This window comes from Saccopteryx leptura, chromosome 4, assembly GCF_036850995.1.
Source record: "Saccopteryx leptura isolate mSacLep1 chromosome 4, mSacLep1_pri_phased_curated, whole genome shotgun sequence".
Lineage (NCBI taxonomy): Eukaryota > Metazoa > Chordata > Mammalia > Chiroptera > Emballonuridae > Saccopteryx > Saccopteryx leptura.
In genome coordinates, this window is record NC_089506.1 from 99,963,673 (window position 1) to 99,985,244 (window position 21,572).

Sequence of the window (21,572 nt, forward strand, 5' to 3'; positions counted from 1 at the left end):
CCCGTGCACCTTTTCTACCACCTGCCAATAGAGGCTGCATGCCCATTCACCCATCCTTAGGTCAGTCTTGCACCATTTAATGGGGCATCTAAAACTATTTCTGCAGCAGAAGCCTGTGTGTAGGAAACGATTGTGGGGAATCTAATATGTTCCAAGTTAAGTCCATCTATCCCCTCACCTTCATACTTTTTGTGTTTCTTGGATCAATAACTGTACATATATATACAAATATATATATATATATATATATATATTTTTTTTTTGTATTTTTCTGAAGCTGGAAACGGGGAGAGACAGTCAGACAGACTCCCGCATGCGCCCAACCGGGATCCACCCGGCACGCCCACCAGGGGCGAAGCTCTGCCCACCAGGGGGCGATGCTCTGCCCCTCCGGGGCATCGTTCTGCCGGGACCAGAGCCACTCTAGCGCCTGGGGCAGAGGCCAAGGAGCCATCCCCAGCGCCCGGGCCATCTTTGCTCCAATGGAGCCTTGGCTGCGGGAGGAGAAGAGAGAGACAGAGAGGAAGGAGTGGGGGGGGTGGAGAAGCAAATGGGCTCTTCTCCTATGTGCCCTGGCCGGGAATCGAACCTGGGTCCCCTGCACGCCAGACCGACGCTCTACCGCTGAGCCAACTGGCCAGGGCCTGTACCAATATATTGATATCTGGGTAGAACCCAGATTCCTTTTACCCTTACCCCTACAACTATTCAATCTCCAAATTCTGTTGCATCTGCCTCCACATTTCTCCCCTTCTCCTCGATTTTTTCTTCTCTCTTTCCTCACTGGCACTGTCCCAATCCAGGCCACCTCATCTATCACCTGACCACTGTGATGCTTCTGGATTAACCTCTCTGTCACCAGTCTTCCCCCACACACTGCACATAAAGTCATCTTTTAGAACCACAGACCTGGTCACTGATGCCCCTTCTTTTTCTGGGGATAACTTCATGCTTTTCGGTAGGACTTACATTGATGTTTCTGGGCTACATAGCTACTAGTATTTTGCACATTTATAGGCGTTGTCTTGTTGTATCCAAGCTTCATCATTTGCACTCTAAAGCTGTAAGCAGAGGTACTCTGACTTTTAAAGAAGTTAATATAAAAGTTAAGTATTGGAAAAATAGTTATGCTTTTAAGACAGCTTTATAAACTTCTTTGTAATGCTGTCCATAGCCAAACCTTTTTTCTTTTTTTTTTTGTATTTTTCCGAAGTTGGAAACGGGGAGAGACAGTCAGACAGACTCCCGCATGCGCCCTACCGGGATCCACCCGGCACGCCCACCAGGGGGCGACGCTCTGCCCACCAGGGGGCGATGCTCTGCCCCTCCGGGGCTTCGCTCTGTTGCGACCAGAGCCACTCTAGCACCTGGGGCAGAGGCCAAGGAGCCATCCCCAGCGCCTGGGCCATCTTTGCTCCAATGGAGCCTCTGCTGCGAGAGGGGAAGAGAGAGACAGAGAGGAAGGAGAGGGGGAGGGGTGGAGAAGCAGATGGGCGCTTCTCCTGTGTGCCCTGGCCGAGAATCGAACCCGGGACTTCTGCACACCAGGCTGACGCTCTACCACTGAGCCAACCGGCCAGGGCCCATAGCCAAACCTTTTTAAAGCCGTAGTAAATGGCTTTGGAGTCCATCGTTAAATGAGATTTCTAGAAAACAAGACAGAACTAAGAATAAACCCATCAAACCTGATTTACTGTATCAGGTTTTGTATATAAGTTAACTAGATGAAGCCAATTCTTATAACTCTTCCTTGTCTATTTATATGAATGGGACTATTCCTTGAAAACTGTGGGTCCTTTACTGGTCTGGTGAAGGCAAACTAGACAAATGCAAACTAAACAAATGCAATAAGAGAAGCTCTGGAGCCTACTTCTTGGATGATACTAACACTGATTGCAGACTCACCTGATTTGTTCCAGGTAGGACGGGGAATGTCTGTTTCAGTCTAAGATTTCATGGATTGACCTTTCAGGAGGTTCCTGTTTCGGGATTATTCTAGATTAGTGGTTCTCAACCAAAGGGAATTTCTTCTCCCAGGGGACATTTAGCCATGTCTGGTGACATTTTTAATTTTCACAATTGGAAGGGTGGGTGGTATTGGTATTAGTGGGTAGAGGTTAGGGATGCTGCTAAATATCTTACAATGCATGGGACATTCTCTCACTAGAGAATTATCTGGCAAAATATCAGTAGTACTGGGGTAGAGAAACCCTGGAAATGATGCTCTTGGCCTAACAGGGATAGTCTGAACAAAGATTCTCTTGATGTTCATCCTGATATTCATCCAGATTATCTCTAGATAGTACTAAGTACATAGAGACCTCTACTGGGTTCTGAGGGCCATGAAACAAACTTTCTCTCTCTAGCCCCTCCCCTACAACCTCCCTTCCTTGTTCACTGAAGCTTAAGTGGTAACTACACCTGGGAAAGAAAACAGATTGAATTCAACTTTCAAAGAATAAGCGAGGTAGTTATAATTTTCTTGACAAGAAATTTTGAGGTAGAGAGAACACAGAGCAACTGGGTAGAGTTGCCAGGTTTAGCAAATCAAAACGTCAGATAATTTTAAATGTACGTATGTCTCAAATAGTGCCTGAGATGCACTGGTACTGAAAAACTATTTGCTGTTTATCTGAACTTCACATGCAACTGGTGTCCTGTATATTATCTGTCAACATTTCCTGTGGGTGACAGGAGGAATGAGAGATAGTTCTTAGAGAGGCAGGAGGCAGAACAGTTTGGGGGTCTATGGGATATATTATATCCATGATAAATTTATTTATTCTCTCTGTTCCTGAGTTTCATCATATGCAAAATGGAAATAATAATAGTAGTACCTATCTTATAGGGAGGTTATGAGGATTAAATTAATTAATATATGTAAAGTACCCAGAACAAGACCTGGCACATAAAAACTCAGCCCATGTAAGTTATTAGTATTATTACTAGGGCTGTTATTATTATACCAAGGCAATGGCATGCATCTTGATCTACAAAATTAACTTTACTTCCATGACTTGAAAGGGTAGCAAAGAAGAAACTGGGCACAGTAGTTCCTTTCTCAAGGGAGTTATGCATGTGACTGTTATTTGACAGCAGTGTTGGATACCAGACAGCTTTCTAAGTGAGGGCACCTACCTTGCTTCAGAAACATGCATCTCTAAGAAAAAGCACCTGCTTTTCAGAATGCCCTATGTTTTATTCCTGCCACTTGCCAATGTGGCACAGTACTTATATTTCATCATGTCATATCTCAAAAGTCAATTACAGTTGCTCTGAAGAAAGAATCTATGTCAAGACAAGATAATTTGTTGTGCTGATTCTACAGCGGAGAAGAGTGATTAGTGCTCTGGGAGGAGCAATTTTCCTGTGTTTATCATGTTTTCATATATCTATGAAATATACACACAAATATAGCAAAGAGCTTCTATATAGATTTTGTAAAAATCCAATATACATAGATGTCTGAAAATTTCTATTATTCTTTTCAAAAGCCTTTCATAACTTCTTCTTGCTTAAGAAATGATAGGGTTATATGACATCAACCAGCACTTGAAGGCAGAGACAGGCAAGAGGAATCCGAAAGGAAGAAAGAGAGAGGAGGAGAAGGAGGATTTTTTTCAAACAAAAAAGTTTTATTGGCATCTATAAACAAAATTTACCCAACATTGAAATGAACTTTAATATTTATGTTGTTTCTTTCTTTTTCTTTCTTTCTTTTTTTTTTTTTTTTGGCGAGCCAGCCAGGAGCCGAACCTGGAACTTTTTTGTTTTGACTCACTACAGAGTGAGGAACAAATCACAAAACTTACTTGGGGTAAACAGAGACTATAGGGCAAATATCACAAAATCACTTTTAAAAATTTCTGTATGGTGCTTCTTAAATATCTAGAGCCAATCTTTGCATAAAATATCACAGCTTTGATCTTTTACCTTAAAATCCTGCAGCAGCCTACAGACATGGATATGAGGTACCACCACCTGCTATTTTGAAATATATCTTTTACCATAACATAATGGTAGGATCTAAAAAATGATTTCTGGCAAGTTGTTATTCATTTTCTTAAAGTTAAAAGAATCTGGGAAAGCTGGGAAAGGAGGAGAAGGAGTGTAACCAAACAATGCAAATGCAGATTTGCTTGCCTACAGCAACAAAATTAAAAATCATGAGTAGGTGCTGGTGCAAAAGGAAAGAGGTTTATTCAGGTGCCACAGCCTGGGAGAACGGGGAGAATGGTGGACTCCTATCTCAAAGGCCACCTCTCCTTCCTGCTTAAGCCCGCAGTTCCTACCGGGATAGGGAGGAGGTTTCTTCCCTGTGCAATTGTCCTGCTAGCTTTTAGCTCGTTGGGGCCCTGACCACTCATGTTTCCAGCTTTTGGCCCACTGGGACCCTGTCCATTCATCTTTCTAGCTTTCAGTGTGCTTGCTAAAGGAGCCTCTCCCTTGCCATCTTGGTCAGTAGGGATACTCCCTAGGGCTCCCTGACCGTCTAGAGGAGGAGGGAGAGGGAGACAGGAGGAAGAGGTAGCGGTGTTATTGTATTGGTAAACATAATCTTTCATCAGTAGGAGTGAACTATTGATAAGGATTGATCTCAAAGTCATTATGCTAAGTGAAAGAGACCAGACAAAAATAGAGTATATAAAGTATAATTCTTTTTACATAAAATTCTAGAAAATACAAACTAATACATAGTGATATAAAGCAGATTTAGTAAAACTATTATCTAGGAAGAGGGAAGGAGGGAGTAATAGATTACAAAAGGCCAAAAAAGAAACTTTGAGGGGGGTTTTGCGAATCTCCATTATCTTAAGTGTAGTAATGGTTTTACAGGTATATGCCTACAAGCCATCAAATTATGCCCTCTAATATGTGCAGGTTTTAAATGTCAATTTTATTTCAATGAATAGATAATTTTTGCTTATTAAAATATGTATAAAACATAATGAAAATGGGTCTACATCAAACTAAAAAAGTTCTGCTCATTAAAGGAAACCACCAATGAAATGAAAAGGCAACCATAGAATGGGAGAAAATATTTGCAAATTGTATATCTGAGAAGGGGGTTAATTTCCAAAATACTTACACAACTCAAAACAAAACAAAACAAAACAAAACAAAAACAATTCAATTAAAAAATGGACAGGACCTGGCCAGTTGGCTCAGTGGTAGAGCGTTGACCTGGCGTGCAGGAGTCCCAGGTTCGATTCCCTGCCAGGGCACACAGGAGAAGCAGCCATCTGCTTCTCCACCCCTCCCCCTCTCCTTCCTCTCTGTTTCTCTCTTCTCCTCCGGCAGCCAAGGCTCCATTGGAGCAAAGTTGGCCCGGGAGCTGAGGATGGCTCTGTGGCCTCTGCCTCAGGCGCTAGAATGGCTCTGGTTGCAACAGAGTGATGCCCCAAATGGGCAGAGCATCGCCCCCTGGTGGATGTGCCAGGTGGATCCCGGTTGGGCACATGCGGGAGTCTGTCTGACTGCCTCCCCGTTTCCAACTTCAGAAAAATACCAAAAAAAAAAAAAAAAAAAAAAAAAAAAGAAAAAAGAAAAAAAGAAAAAAAAATGGGGAGAAGAATTGAATAGACAGTTCTTCAAAGAATACTTACAAATGGCTAATAAATGTGTGAAAAGGTGCTCAACATCACTAACCATCTAGAAACGCAAATCAAAACCACAATGAGATATCACCTCACACCTCTTAGAATGACTAGCATCAAAAGGACAAGGTACAATGTTGGCAAGGGTGTAGAGATAGGGAACCCTGGCACACTGTTGGTGGGAATGCAGATTGGTGCAGCCACTGTAGAAAACAGTATGTAGGTTCCTCAAATAATTAAAAATAAAACTACCATATGATCTAGCAATCCTACCTCTGGATACATATCCAAAGAGAATGAAATCAGGATATCAAAGAGATATCTGCATTCCCATGATCAATGCAACATTATGAAAACAAAGTAAGTGTTTGTATAGATAATGAAACTGTGACACACACACAACCAGGGGACTATTATTTAGCAACAGGAAAAAGGGAAATCCTTCTGTTTGCTACAAGATGGATGGACATTGAGAGCATTATATTAACTAAAACCAGCTGGACAGAGAAAGACAAATACCGTATGATCTCACTAATGTGTGCAATCTGAAAAACTCAAACTCACAGAGACAGAGAGGGGGAGTGGTTGCCAGGTGCTGGGCGGTGGGGGACACAGAGGTTAGTAAACAGTGATAAGATGAGTAAAATCTGAGGAGCTAATGTAAAACATGGTAAATACGGATGAAAACACTATATTGTATTGTTGAAATTTGCTAAGAAAGTAAGACTTAAATGTTCTCATAAAAAAGATAAATATATGAGATGATGGAAGTGTTAGTTAACTAACTGTGAGGAATCCTGTTTTGTGCATATGTATATCAAATCATCCTGGTGTACGCTTTAAATATATTACAATTTTATTGTCAATTATACTTCAATAATACTGAAAAAATATTTTAAAAAATCAATGATCTACGGGTTAAGGGAAAATAGTATTTGCAATATTTCTTATATTCTATAAATATTTTTCTATATCCAACAAAGAACTTGTAGCTGGAGTATATGAAGAACACTGAACAACTCAGAAATAAAATGATTAACAATACAATAAAAATGTTTTATGAAAGGCGAGTAAACCCATGTAAAACTACTTCACAAGGAAATGCCACTTCATACCAAGTAGAATAACTAAAATTAAAATTAAAAAGACTGACAACACCAAATGTAAGTAAGGACCTGCAACTGTAATTCTCATAAGTTGCTACTGGGGATGTGCGACTCTACTGGAACTTTGAAAAACTGTTTGGCAGTTTCTTATTACCTTTTTTATAAAGTTAAACATATGCGTTTCCTATGAGTTCTCAATATTTACTCGAGAATTGACACATATGTCTATAAAAAGACTTTTATAAGCATATTCATATTCTTTATTTATACTAACCCAAACTTGAAACGACCCACATGTCCCACAACAGGTAGAAAGAATAAGCAAAGTGTGACATATTTATACATTAGAATACTAGTCAGCAATCAAAAACAATGAATTACTCAACATGCACCAACATGAACAAATATCTAAGCCAGGATGTTGAGTGAAAAATGCAAGATGCAAAAGGACACTTTTATTACATTTAAGACAGAAATAAGAAGAGTGGTTTCCTGTGGGATTGAGGATGGAGGTGGAGGGCAGAAAGAACTGGGGGCACAGGGACACCAGGAAACTTTCTGGGGATAGAGGTTGCTATGGACTGAATTGTGCCCCTCCCCATCAAATTCCTAGGTTGGCACCTAACCCTCCATCGGACAGTATTTGGAGATGGAAGTCGCAGGAGATAATTAAAAGTAAATGAGATAAAAAGAGTAGGGATTTAATCTATAAGATTGGTGGCCCCATGCGAAGACTCTGTGAGATGGGCCCCATCTGCAGGTTGGGAAGAGAGCTCACACCAAAACCTGACCCTGGACTCCCAGCCTCCAGAACTGTGAGAAAACAAACTTCTGTTGTAAACCATCCAGTCTATGGTGTTCGTTACAGCAGCCCAAGCTGACTAATATACACATTTTCTAATAAAAAAATTCTATATTTTGCTCTTAAGGTCTATTAAAATTGTATGTAAATTGTACCTCAGCAAAAGTAGAGTATTTTAAAAGTAAGAAAGATCAAAGTGAGAGGTAATGTAAATGTGGTGAAATTGGGTGGTTGTTGAGTCTGGAGAAAGGGCCCCTGGGTTTTTTTTATGAAATTTTACTTTTATATGTTTGAAAGCATTTATAATAACATTAAAAGCATAATTAAAACATCCCATTTATAATACAAATTAAATGTATAAGATACCTCAAATAATATTACTAAAGATGTATAAACCTTTGTGTGTTCATGAACTTATGGAGTAAATTATGAATATTATTGATGATGTAAACATTTTGAAGAAGTGGAGAGATAGACCATGTTATAGTTGGAAAGATTCAATATTTTAGAGACATAATTATTCTCTCAGAATAATCTAGACATTATATGTGGATGGCTGGTCCCTAGAAGCAAGGAAATGGGTTCTCTTTCTCAGGCTCCATAAAGAAAAGCAGCCCAGCCAACACTTTCATTTCAGCCACTGACCCCTGTCAACCGTCTAACCTACGGGAATGTATGTGTAATAGATGTGTTGTTTTAAGTCACTAAATTTGTGGCAATTTGTTACAGCAGCAAAAGAAAATTAATGCATGTATTGAATTGATAAAAGATTAGTAATCATAATATATGAACTTCAAATCAATAAGAAGATAATTTTAAAACAATACAAAATGAGAAAAGATATACACAAGAATTAACTAAAAAGGAAATACATATGGTCAATAAACATATAAAAAGATGCTGAATGTCACCAACAGACACTGAAATAAAAACTAAAATAACACAGCAATATTATATACTGTTAACAAAATATCTATAAATACCAAGTACCTTACTGTGAAGAAACTGTAACTCCCATACAGTGCTTAGTCGGAAAACAAATTCAGAGCAATTTGGTAACCTCTAGTGAAGTGCAAACACTCAAACCTATGATCCAGCTGTTCACCTGTTGGGTATATTCTCCAGAGGAACTTGCACATGCCTCAATAAGATTGAACAGAAATGTTTTCAGGGCACTGTTTGTAATAGTAAGAGATTGGAAAAAACTTACATATTCATTAAGAATACGTATTGCAGTAGCTCTGCATGAAGCACTTTTCCCTACATTCTTCACCATCTTTAAGTATTTGATCTGTTGTTACTATCTTAGAGGCCTGTCCTGATGACCCTATTGAAAAATTTAAAACTCTTCCACCTCTGACTCTACCCTCTTCCCCCTTACCTGTCTTCACATTTTCTTTTTTATACTATTTATACCTTTTATGTTTTTATAATTTATTCATTTTATTGCTTATTGTCTCTTGTTTGTTTCCCTCAAGAACAATAAAGTCTAGCAGGATGGGGGAATTCATTCTTTTTTTTTTTTTGTATTTTTTATATTTTTCTAAAGCTGGAAATGGGGAGGCAGTCAGACAGACTCCCGCATGCGCCCGACCAGGATCCACCCAGTACGCCCACCAGGGGGTGATGCTCTGCCCATCCGGGGCATTGCTCTGTTGCGACCAGAGCCACTCTAGCGCCTGAAACAGAGGCCATGGAGCCATCCCCAGCGCCCGGGCCATCTTTGCTCCAATGGAGCCTTGGCTGCGGGAGGGGAAGAGAGAGACAGAGAGGAAGGAGGGGGGGGGTGGAGAAGCAGATGGGCGCTTCTCCTGTGTGCCCTGGCCAGGAATCAAACCCGGGACTTCTGCATGCCAGGCTGACGCTCTACCACTGAGCAAACCGGCAGGGCTGAATTTATTCTTTTCACCTAGTTTGTCCAATTTTTTTTGGCATATAGATCTTCATAGTATTTTCTTACAATCCTTTGTATTTCTGTGGAGTTGCTTGTTACTTCTCCACTTTCATTTCTAATTTTATTTATTTGAGTCCTCTCTCTTTTTTTCTTGATGAGTCTGGTTAAAAGTTCATTAATCTTGTTTACCTTTACAAAGAACCAGCTCTTGGTTTCATTGATATTTTTGTATTGCTTTTTAACCTCTATGTCATTTATTTCCACTCTGATCTTTATTATTACCTTCCTTCTACTTCTTCTGGGCTTTATTTGGTATTCTTTTTCTAGCTATTTTAGGTGCAAGGTTAAATTGTTTATTTCAGCTTTTTTTTGCTTCTTAGGGTATGTCTGTAATGCTATGAACTTCCCTCTCAGGACTGCTTTGCTGTGTCCCATAGATTTTGAGTTGTTGTATGTTCATTTTAATTTGTTTCAAGGAAATTTTTTTATTTCTTTCTTGATTTTGTTGTTAACCCATTCGTTATTAATAATATGCTATTTAGCCTCCAAGTGTTTGAATGTTTTCCAGTTTTTCTAATATAATTGATTTCTGGTTTCATGCCATTGTGATCAGAGAAGATGTTTGATATGATTTCAATGTTCTTAAATTTATTGAGACTCATTTTGTATCCTAACATGTGATCTATCCTTGAGAATGTACCATGAGCACTTGAAAAGAATGTATATTCTGCTGCTTTGAGGTGAAAGGTTCTGAAGATATCAATTAAATCCAGTTGATCTAATGTGTCATTTAAGGCTGCTGTTTCTTTGTTTATTTTCTGTGTGGAGGATCTATCCACTGATATTAGTGGGGTATTAAAATTCCCTACTATGATAGTATTTCTGTCAATCTCACCCTTTATGTTCATCAAACTTTGCTTTATATATTTGGTTACTCCTATATTATGTGCATAAATATTTACAATGGTTATATCCTCCTGTTGGATTACTCCCTTTATCATTATGTAGTGACCTTCTTTATTCCTTATTATAGTCTCTGTTTTAAAGTCTATTTTGTCAGATATAAAATATTGCTACCCAAGCTTTTTTTTCCATTCCATTTGCATAAAATACTTTTTTCCCATTCTTTCACTTACAGCCTATGTGTATCTTTTGTTCTGAGGTGGGTCTCTTGTAGACAGAATATGTACAGGTCCTGTTTTCTTATTTATGTAGTTACCTATATCTTTTCATTGGAGCATTTAATCCATTTACATTTAAGGTTATTATTGATATATACTTATTTATTGCCATTTTATTCTTTAAATCTACAATCCTCTTTCTCTCTATTTCTTTTTTTCCCTTTACTATTTTTATAGCATGCCCCTTAACATTTCTTGCATTACTGGTTTGGTTGTAATGAATTTTTTGAGTCATTTTTTGTCGGGGAAGCTTTTTATTTCTCCTTCTATTTTAAATGATAGCCTTGCTGGATAAACTAGTCTTGGTTGTAGGTTTTTGTTTTGCCTCATTTTGAATATTTCTTGCCAAACCCTTCTGAACTCAAGTTTTCTGTTGAGAAGTCAGATGTCATCCTTATGAGGGCTCCTCTGTAGGTAATTAACTGCTTTTCTCTTGCAGCTTTTAGTATTCTTTCTTTGTCTAACTTTAGCATTTTAATTATGATGTGTCTTGGTGATGGCCTCTGGGACTGATGGCCTTTAATGGGACTTTCTGTGCTTCTTGAACTGTGTGACTTTTTCCTTCATCAATTTAGGAAAGTTTTCAGCTATGGTTTCTTCAAACAAGTTCTCTAGCCCTTGTTCATTCTCTTCTTCTTCAGGAACTCCTATGATCGGATGTTGTTTCTCTTCATGTTGTCACAGAGGTCTCTTAGAGTTTCCTCAGTCTTTTTGAGCCTTTTTCTTTTTGCTGCTTTGATTCCTTAATTTTATTTATTTTGTCCTCTAAATCACTGATTTGATCCTCTGCTTCATCTAGCCTGCTGTTGATTCCTTCTACTGCAGTCTTCATTTCTGATATATTATTTGCCATTTCTGACTGGTTCTTTCTTATGATTTCAATTTCCTTTTTGATGCTTGCTATCTCTTTATTTAGGTACTCATTATGACCATCCATGGTTGCCCTAAAAATTATTATTATAAACTCTGCATCTGGTAGCTTGGCTTCTTCTATTTCATTTAGTTCTTTATCTGGGGAGTTCTCCTGTTTGGGCCGTATTTCTTTGTCTTCCCATTTTGTCTGTATTAGGTAGCACTGTATAACTTTAAAATTTGTTGTAGTGTCTTTATGAGGAAGATGATATCAATGGTAATGACCTCCAGGCCACCTGTTTTCCTTGCTCTAAGAATGCTTCTTGAGGGTAGTATTTTTCTTCCTATTGTATGTGAGTATTGAATGCAGTTGGTCCTTTGGTTGTTGTGGTTATCTTTTCAGACTGGCTGGCTCTAAGGGTCCACCTTGATCATGTGTATTAGACACTGTGCAGCGTCTGTCCTGTTGGGCATATTTATTCTCCACCATGTCTGATACCTGCTGGACTCCTCTATTGTATGTGCTGCTTGTGTAGTTAGCTGAGTCTTGGGTTGTTGCTTTCTGCCACCCCCTACTGATTGTGTTGTTTCTAGGTCTTCTTGGTTGGCTTCAGCCATTATTTGTAACATTCTGTGGGCTGTCTGGAGCTACTACTCTGTTTGTTTTTTGTGTCTGTGTTTTCTGTGCCTAGGTAGTGTGGGAGGAGCCAACCTGTGTATAAGGAACAGCTTCTTCCTGCTTAGAGGTGACACCAGCTCTGTAAAAACCCCAAATTCCATAAGCTTTGCTTCCGCTTTTTAACTGCTCTACCTCCTCTTATAGCTCCCTGGTCTTCCCACAGAATCTTCTGTAGAAAGACTGTAGTGTGGGCTCAGACTGGCCTCACCCAACCAACCCCTCTAAAGGTTGCAAGCTTGGTGGGTTAGGGCAGTTAAGGTTGGGAATACAAGGTTAGTGGGACCCCTAATTCAGGGGTCTCTTCATCAGGAGCTCAGTATGGGGAATGTGGCCCTACCACAGAGCCTAATCCCTCAGCCACTGCTGGATACTCAAATTTTATTTCTACCCAGCAAGTTGAGCAGTTGGTTTAAATTGAGTGGGTGCAACAGCAACCTCTTCAGAAGTTCTTACAGCTGCTGAGACCCTGGACCCAGGGAGGAAGACTGAGAAAGTCTTCTCCTGGGGCTGACTGTGCCCTTTCTTGAAAGTGGCTAAGCCCCTAGACCACACTCAACAATAGTGTCATGGGGACCCACACTTTAAATGTCCATGCTCCAAGACTCTCTCTTTTCTCTCTTTGGAATCTAGTCTAGCAGGGCAGGATATCCAGAACCCAGTCTGGCTGGCTGTGAAGTTCCACCCTGTCCAATACACATGAGCCGCTGTGCCAGTGCTAATCACAGAGAGCAGAACTCGCCTTAATTGGGCCAGATATGAGGAACCCTTCCTTAGGATACGCCACTAACAAGGGTTATATCCTAAACTAATGCTCTCCACAGCTGGCCACTGGATGTGCCAGCCCTGGGCCTCTTTGGAGGGAACCCAGTGCAGACCATTGGAAGACACTGCCTGTGACTGGCCCTCCACAACCTTCTTGGAGCTACAAGCAATCTAGAAATTGTGGCTGCTGCTTTTGGGTCCAGGTGTACATGGAAATACCAAGCTGCACACCAAGGTTGGCTTTTACCCACACTGCAGCTGGGGGAAGGTCCACTTAAAAGGCCAAGGTTCCCTGAGTCCTGCCTCCTGCAGCCTCTGTCTGTTGGCTTTTTTTTTTGGTTTGGCCACTGAAAAAACCTCTGGTGGGTGTGGCCTCTGAGACCCCTGGGTGCGGTCTGCCTGCAGTCCACATAGTTTCTACTGTGTGTCCTGTGAGGCAGAAGCACCAGTCGTAGATTCAGGAGCATGTGAAGGATGGGGAAGAGGCTCAGGCCTCAATGCCAGAAAACTGAGTCACTGACAGGCCCCTTGCTTCCTGGCTTCTCAAAACAACCCAGGCTTCTCAGAATGACCCAGAGGGCAGGAGGGCGAAGCAGTTGCTGTTCACCAGGCTGATTCTGCTCAGAGGGGACTGCTCTACCCAAGAAAGATGGTGACTGCAGTATTGGAGAGTGACTCAGCACAGGAGTTCCAGTGGCCACCCCTATGCTGTCTCTCCCTGGGCCTCCAACTTTACACTGTCCTCATGCAACTCTAGTCATCTTAGCTTTCCCTCCACCAGAGCCCTGGGTAAGTGGGTATGAATAAGATTTTCTCTGCTAGCCCTTTAAGATGAAGCTTGCATCTTCAAAAGCTCTGTCTCTTTCTTACAGACAGAAACCTCAGCTCTTTTCACTGCCATATGCTGTGTGGGTGCCTCTTCTAGGCTCTGGAGCTCTAAGCTGGAGGTTCAGCCTTGGGCTGAGGAACCACACCTCTCAGGCAACCCTTCCCACAGTGAGAGTCCCTCTGGACCCTCAGCCACCACTTGCTCCTGGGAGTGGGTCAGCCTTTTTCACATCTCCGCCCTTCCTACCAGTCTCGATGTGGCTTCTTCTGTGATCCTTGGTTAAAGACTCCTCTTTGTTTGGTACCAAGTTGGTTTTTCAAGATAATTGTTCTCAAATTAAGTTGTAATTCGATTTGGTCCTTGGAGGTGGCAATTGGACCATCTGCCTACTCTGTCATCATCTTGGAATCTCCATTTTTCTGTCTTTCTGCCAATATCACACTGTTTTGTTTTACTTGTTTACTGCAGCTTTATAATAAGTTTGAAATCACAAAGTGTGAGTCCTCCAACTTTTTATTTTGTTTTCCAAAATTATTTTGACTATTCAGAGTCCCTTGAAATTCCATTTGAATTTTAAGATAAAATTTTCTATTTCTACAAAAAATGCTACAAGATTTTGATAGAGATGGCATTGATTCTGTAGATCACTTTGGGTACTAATGAGATCTTAACAGTTAGTATTTCAATCCATGAACATGAGATGTCTTCCCACTTATTAGTGTTTTCTTTCATTTCTTTTAGCAATGTTTTGTATTTTTTAGTATACAGATCTCATTTCTTTGACTAGGTTTATTCTTAATATTTTATCCTTTTTATGATAATGTGATTGGAATTATAATTTTCTTTTGCCAGTGTTTATCATTAGTGTACAAAAATACAACTGATTTTTTTGTGTGTTTTGTACCCTGCAACTTCGATTAATTTTTTAATTAGTTCTAACATTTTTTATGGGTTTCTGTAATATGAGATTGTGTCATTTGTGAACAGATAATTTTACTTTTTCCTTTCCAGTTTGAAAGCTTTTTTTCACTTGTCTGATTGCTGTGGTTAGGACTTCCAACATGATGTTCAATAGAGAATGAGCATCCTTATTGTGTTACTGATCTAAGAGGAAAACTATTTAGTCTTTCACCATTGAGTATGCTGCTAGCTGTGAGCTTTTCATATATTATCTTTATATTTTGAGGTAATTTTCTCCTATTCCTAGTTTGTTGAATGTTTTTTACCTTCTTGTCAGAAGAAAAAAGTTGATCTTGTTAAATGCTTTTCCTGTCATCAATTAAGATGATCATGTTGTTTTTGTCCTTCATTCTATTGATGTGATGTATTACATAGATTGATTTTTTTATATTGAACTATCCTTGCATTCCAGGAATAAATACTCTTGGTACAATGTATACTCCTTTTAATCTGCTGCTGAATTCTGTTTTGTAGCATTTTGCTGAGGATTTTTTTTTTCATCAATATTCACAGGAATATTAGTTTTGAGTCTTCTTCTAGTGTTTTTGCCTGGCTTTAGTCTCAGGGTAATGCTGGCTTCATAGAATAAGATGGAAAGTGTTCCCTCCTTTTCAATTTTTGGGGAAGAGTTTGAGAAATATTGGTGTTAATTCTTCTTTAAATGTTTAGAGTTCTCTAGTGAAGCTACTTGCTCCTAAGACTTTCCTTGTTATGAGGTTTTGGCTTACTGGTTCAGTCTCTTTACTAATTACTGGTCTGTTCAGATTTTCTATTTCTTTATGATTCAGTCTTGGTAAATTGTAGGAATTTATACATTTCTTCTAGGTTATCCATTTTGTTGGCACACAATTGTTTATAATATTCTTTTATAATTCTTTTTATTTCTGTGACATTGGTTGTAATGTCCCCTCTAAAATTTCTAATTTTAGTTATTTAAGTCTTTTCTCTTTTTCTTTTAATTAATATAGCTAAACATTTGTCAATTTTGTTGATCTTTTCAAAAAACCAACTCAAAGTTTCTACTGTTTTATTTATATTCTGTTGTTTTTCTGTTCTCTATTATTTCTTCTCTAATCTTTATTTCCTTTCTTCTGATGCCTCTAGGTTTAGTTTGTTTTTTCTCTCTTTTTTTTTTCTTCCATTTTTCCAAAGCTGGAAACGGGGAGGCAGTCAGACAGATTCCCACATGCGCCCGACCGGGATCCACCAGGCATGCCCACCAGGGGGCGATGCTCTGCCCCTCCGGGTGTTGCTCTGTCGCATCCAGAGCCATTCCAGCACCTGAGGCAGAGGCCACAGAGCCATCCTCAGTGCCCGGGCCATCTTTGCTCCAATGGAGCCTCGCTGCGGGAGGGGAAGAGAGAGACAGAGAGGAAGGAGGGGGGGAGGGGTGGAGAAACAGATGGGCGCTTCTCCTGTGTGCCCTGGCCGGGAATCGAACCCGGGACTCCCGCATGCCAGGCCGATGCTCTACCGCTGAGCCAACTGGCCAGGGCTGTTTTTTCTCTTTTTAATGTATATATTTATAGCTGTAAACTTCCCTCTTTCCACTGCTATTCCTGCATATGTAAGTTTTATTTTTATTTATCTTAAGATATTTTCTAATTTTCTTTCTGATTTCCTCTTGGACACATTGATTAAAACTGTTACTTTTAACTCCAAATTTCTGTGGATTTTTCAGATTTTCTTCTGCTATTTATTTCTAGTGTGTTTCCATTATGACTAGAAGACATACTTTGTCAAACTTCACTCTTTCAAAAAAAATTGTTATGACATTCTGTGGATCTAAGTTATTTTTAAAGGCAGACAACTGATTGCTTTTAGTTATTGTATATAAAAATTTAATTATAGTTGAGTGGTAATTCATAAAAACAGTCATTTTTGTTGCATTCTAAATGGTGGATCTGGGAAGTATTACACAACCATGAATCACAAAAACAAATGCCAAGTTAAGTCAGTCTATTTTATAACTTTTTACTCAATGAAATTTATGTATGAAGTTTATAGTTTTAACCTCATAAAATCATGTCTTGGTAAAGTTGGACTTAGTGTTTATTTAATATGGCTCCTTAAATTGCATATGAAGAAATAGGGAGTACTGTCTATTATAAAACTGAGTTACAAAGAAACATGAATTGACCATACATTATAGCTTGTGTTACATCCTGATAATGTCTCTGAGGCCATCCACTGACATCCTTACCTGTAATATAGCAAGGTAAGTCTTTCTAAAGGCATCACTGGGTGTTTACAGTGTTCACATATTCAATAATTCAGAAATTTTTAAAAAATGCATTGTTTTTTAAGTGAGAGGAGGGGAGATAGAGAGACTCCCGCATCTGTCCTGGCTGGGATCCACCTGGCAACCCCCATATTGGGCCAATGCTGAATCAACTGAGCTATTTTTAGTGCCTGAGGCTGATGCTGGAATGAATCAAGCCACTGGCTGTGAGACAGGAGGAAGGAGAGAAGGGGAATTGGGAGGGGGAGAAGAGCAGATGTTTGCTTCTCTTCTGTGCCTTGACCGGGAATTAAACATGGGACATCTATACGTGAGGCCAATGCTCTATCCAGTGAACTAAACAGCCAGGGTCAAAAAATACATTTTCATAGCAATTTTGGGTTCAGAGAAAAATTGATCAGAAAGTACAGAGTTTCCATATATCCCCTATCACTCCCCCAACTGCCAACATCTCCTACCAGAGTGGTACACATTAGGCTTTACACTTAGAGTTGTACATTCTATGTTGTTGTTTTTTTTAATCATGGTAAAAAAAACCCACATAACATACACTTTACTATGTTAACCATTTTTAAGTTTACAGTGTAGTAGTGTTAAGCATATTCACATTGTTGTGACACAGATCTCCATAACTTTTTTGCCTGGCACAATAGAAACTCTATACCCATTAAACAACCTTTGTTCTCTTCCCCTACCCTGTGGAAACCAACTATTCTACTTCTAATAATTTGACTATTTTAGATAATTGAGATAAGTGGAATCATCCAGTATTTTCTTTTTGTGACTGGCTCATTTCACTTAGCATAATGTCTTTAAGATGCATGCAGTTAATCATCCATTGATGGATATTTGGGTCGCTTCCACTTTGTGGCTATTGTAAATAGTGCTGCTATGGTGATGGCTGTGCAAATATCTCTTTGAGACACTGTTTTCAATTATTTGGGATATTTACCCAGAAATCAGATTGCTGGATCATATGGTACTTCTATTTTTAATTTTTTGAGGGAACTCCACACTGTTTTCCATAGCAGTTGCACCATTTTATAATTCTACTAATAGTGCATAAGGATTCCAATTTCTCCATATCCTCACCAACACTTGATATTCATTTTCTTTTATTATTATTGTTAAAAATAATCATCTTAATAGGTATAAGATACAGAATTCAGAACTTTTGATTCCATCACAGACTTTTTTTTGTGATTGAATTTTCATAAATTTTGCCTGTCCATTGGTAGGGTTAACTGCCAACTTGCTATTTAGGATTGGAACAAAAATTCTACAGCCGAAATTGACATTTTACCTAAGCAAGGGAGAGAGGTTTATGAGATATTATGTATCAAAATAAAACTGGGTTTGTGTGAATAGGCATGACAAAATGTTAAATTTAAGAATTCCTGCTGTTTTTCTTCAGATCATTATCAGAATGTAGAATAAATTAATTATAGAAAATATTTTCATAATGAAAGTTTCTAAGCCACATTTATTTCAAACAATAACATAAAATAAAGGGAATCCTTTGATTCATAGTATTGTATCTATATTATATGCAATTTAGCCTGGAGGAAATTACAAAAGCTATAAAATAAAATAAGGAAAATGCTTTTAAATAAGAAAAGAAAAATGATAGTAACTAAGATTCATTGAGGACTTACTGGATCCTAGGCACATAGAGTTTATATGAATTTAATTATCACAAAATCTCAAATGAACCTCAGAGACGATATGTTAATAGCACCGGATTAAACAGATCTGAAGAGATGGGATCGACGTTCAGACTTGTATAGTCCAATCCATGAACTATCACTTCCAACCACCGTGCAATCCCACATTCCCAGGAGGAAGAATTAAACCATTGTGTTTCTTCTTCAGGGGCAACAACTAAAGGATAATTGATTTACCATTAAAAATTTATTTATTGTATGCATGGGTTTGGATTTATGACAGGCCTGTTCCCCTGGGTCTCTCATAGTGCCCCATGCCAGAGCAAACTATGGCTCTGAACCATTGCCTGGCCTCTGCCCATAGGCTGCAGGCACTGAAGTGGGTCGCACAGAGGAAAAATAAATAAATTATTTATTTATTGATTGATTGATTTTGGAGAGAGAGAGAAAAAAAAGGGGTTGAGGAATGGGAAGTATCAACTTGTAGTAGATGCTTCTTATATGAGCCTTGACTGGGCTAGCCTGGGGTTTTGAACTGGCAACCTTAGCATTCCAGGTTGACGCTTTATGCACTGCACCACCACAGGTCATGGGGATAATTGCATTTATGTTTATGATGAATTATGATTTTCTTGTTTGAAAAGAAGGGGCAGATTATTTTGAAGTGGGAGGAAGACTCATATATAGACTCATGATGTATATTGCTTTTGGAGAATAGCTCTGCTTGTAAGTCCAAGACTTGGGATTTCCCTTAACAGTCTCATCTCTGTATCCCACCACAAGAGGCCAAGTGTCCTCTGAATCCCTGTACTGCAGCTGGTTCCTGTATATTGATATATAAACATATTTGCATATCTAAGAGGAAATGGTGTGGTATAATGGGGAAAACCTGGAATACTTTTTTAACTACTTTCTTCTTGAGCAGAAATCAGGGCTTTAAAATTATTACTAATTTTGTAAGACAGTGGAGTGTAGTATAGTGGTCATGAGGCCAGACTGTCTGGGTTTGAGTCCAGATCTTTCACTGACTGTATGACCTTGGGCAAGCCCTATATCCATATATATCTAGAGTCCCCATTTGTGAGATGGGATAATTAATAACAATGTACTTCATAGGTAGTTGGAGGATTAAATGTCACTACGTAAAGCCCATAGTGCAGTGCTTGGAATATAATTAGAGCTGTTTCAATTTACCCGATGACCGAGAAGGCAGAACTGAGGGCTGCAGAGAATTATTTCTAGGCATTAAAACCTAATGGAGTTTGTCTGGCTGGATTTTAAAACTGCTTTGAACTCATGACTTCCTTTCTCCTTTCCTTTTTTTTTTCTTTTTTTGAACAGGAATGTCTATAACTGTTATCCTATGCCTGTCCTTTCTTTCTATGCTGAAAGCAGTTAACTTGTTTCTTTAGTCTCATAGGTCTACAGATGGAGAATTGTGCTCCAGGAGTTGTACTTAATGGAGTATATACACAGAATCTCATCTGCACCTGATTTAGATGTTGAGATTTGAGGCATTTGAACTGGGACTGTGATGCTGCAATGTGATAAGATTTCTGGAGACCCAATAACGGGCGTGATGTATTTTGCATATGGAATGGATATGAATTCTGGGGGCACAGGATGGATTGAGGAAGGCAGAATTTTGTCTCCCCATGATCTCTGCCCCTGGTGTTAGTCTTTTGGTTATGTTTTATGTGGTAAAAGAGACTTTGCAGATATAATTAAGGTTACTAATCAGCAAACCTTAAAGTAGGGCAAGGATTCTAGATTATGCAGATGGACCCAATATTGTCATCTGAACCCTTGAAAGCACAAGAGGAAGGGAGAGAAATTCAAAGTATAGAGAACACTCGCCCCACCATTACTGTCTTGATGTTAGAGGAGGCTGCATGGGGACCATGGGAAGAAAATAAATTTTGCCAATAACTTGAAGGAGCCTGGGCATAGATTCTGCCCCCGCGTTTCCAGGTAAGAGCGCAAGACAAGTGGCAAGCTGACTCTGGCCTTGTGAGACGCTAAGCAGAGAACCTCGCCAGGCTGTCTGGGCTTCTGACCTACAGAACTGTGAGGTAATAAAAGAGTGTTGTTTTAAGCTGCTAGGATGTGATAATTTCTTATGGCAGATAGAACACTAATACATCAGATATTATTCATGCTAAAGCCGCAGATCACTTTCTTCAAAATGAAATATTTGGAGCACTGCAGAGCTCCTTTGGTCAAATCTGGGCAGGATCCCACTGCACATTCCTCCCATGCAGCCACTGTAAGTGACTGCCCGGTTTCAGGTGCAGCCACTATAAGCGACTGCCCGGTTGCAGGTGCAGCCGCTGTAAGCGACTGCCCGGTTGCAGGTGCAGCCGCTGTAAGCGACTGCCCCGTTGAAGGTGCAGCCGCTGTAAGCGACTGCCCGGTTGCAGGTGCAGCCACTATAAGCGACTGCCCGGTTGCAGGTGCAGCCGCTGTAAGCGACTACCCCATTGCAGGTGCAGCCACTGTAAGCGACTGCCCGGTTGCAGGTGCAGCCGCTGTAAGCGACTACCCCATTGCAGGTGCAGCCGCTGTAAGCTACTGCCCGGTTGCAGGTGCAGCCGCTGTAAGCGACTGCCGGGTTGCAGGTGTAGCCCCTGTAAGCTACTGCCCGGTTGCAGGTGCAGCCGCTGTAAGCGACTACCCCATTGCAGGTGCAGCCGCTGTAAGCTACTGCCCGGTTGCAGGTGCAGCCGCTGTAAGCGACTGCCGGGTTGCAGGTGTAGCCCCTGTAAGCTACTGCCTGGTTGCAGGTGCAGCCGCTGTAAGCGACTGCCGCGTTTCAGGTGTAGCTGTCCCACCTGGGAACCTCACTGTCAATCCCAATACTTACTGCAAGGCACTCGTGTGCTCTGTGTCGTGTGCCCATCATTGATTGCCACCAAACTCAGTGAGGACAGAAACCACCTCTTCCCCATTTTTTTTCTCTCCCAGTGCAGAACACAGTGTTGGCACAAGGTACACACTTGATCAA

At 39.9% G+C, this 21,572-nt stretch overlaps 1 non-coding gene across 1 annotated transcript; it reads left to right on the forward strand.

Annotated features, from left to right (window-relative positions):
- Nucleotides 1–18,828: 18,828 nt before the first annotated feature.
- On the forward strand, nt 18,829–18,962 carry LOC136404707 (small nucleolar RNA SNORA42/SNORA80 family). Its single transcript, XR_010751414.1, has one exon. It is a non-coding gene; the product is annotated as a small nucleolar RNA SNORA42/SNORA80 family (small nucleolar RNA).
- The last annotated feature ends 2,610 nt before the right edge of the window (nt 18,963–21,572 follow it).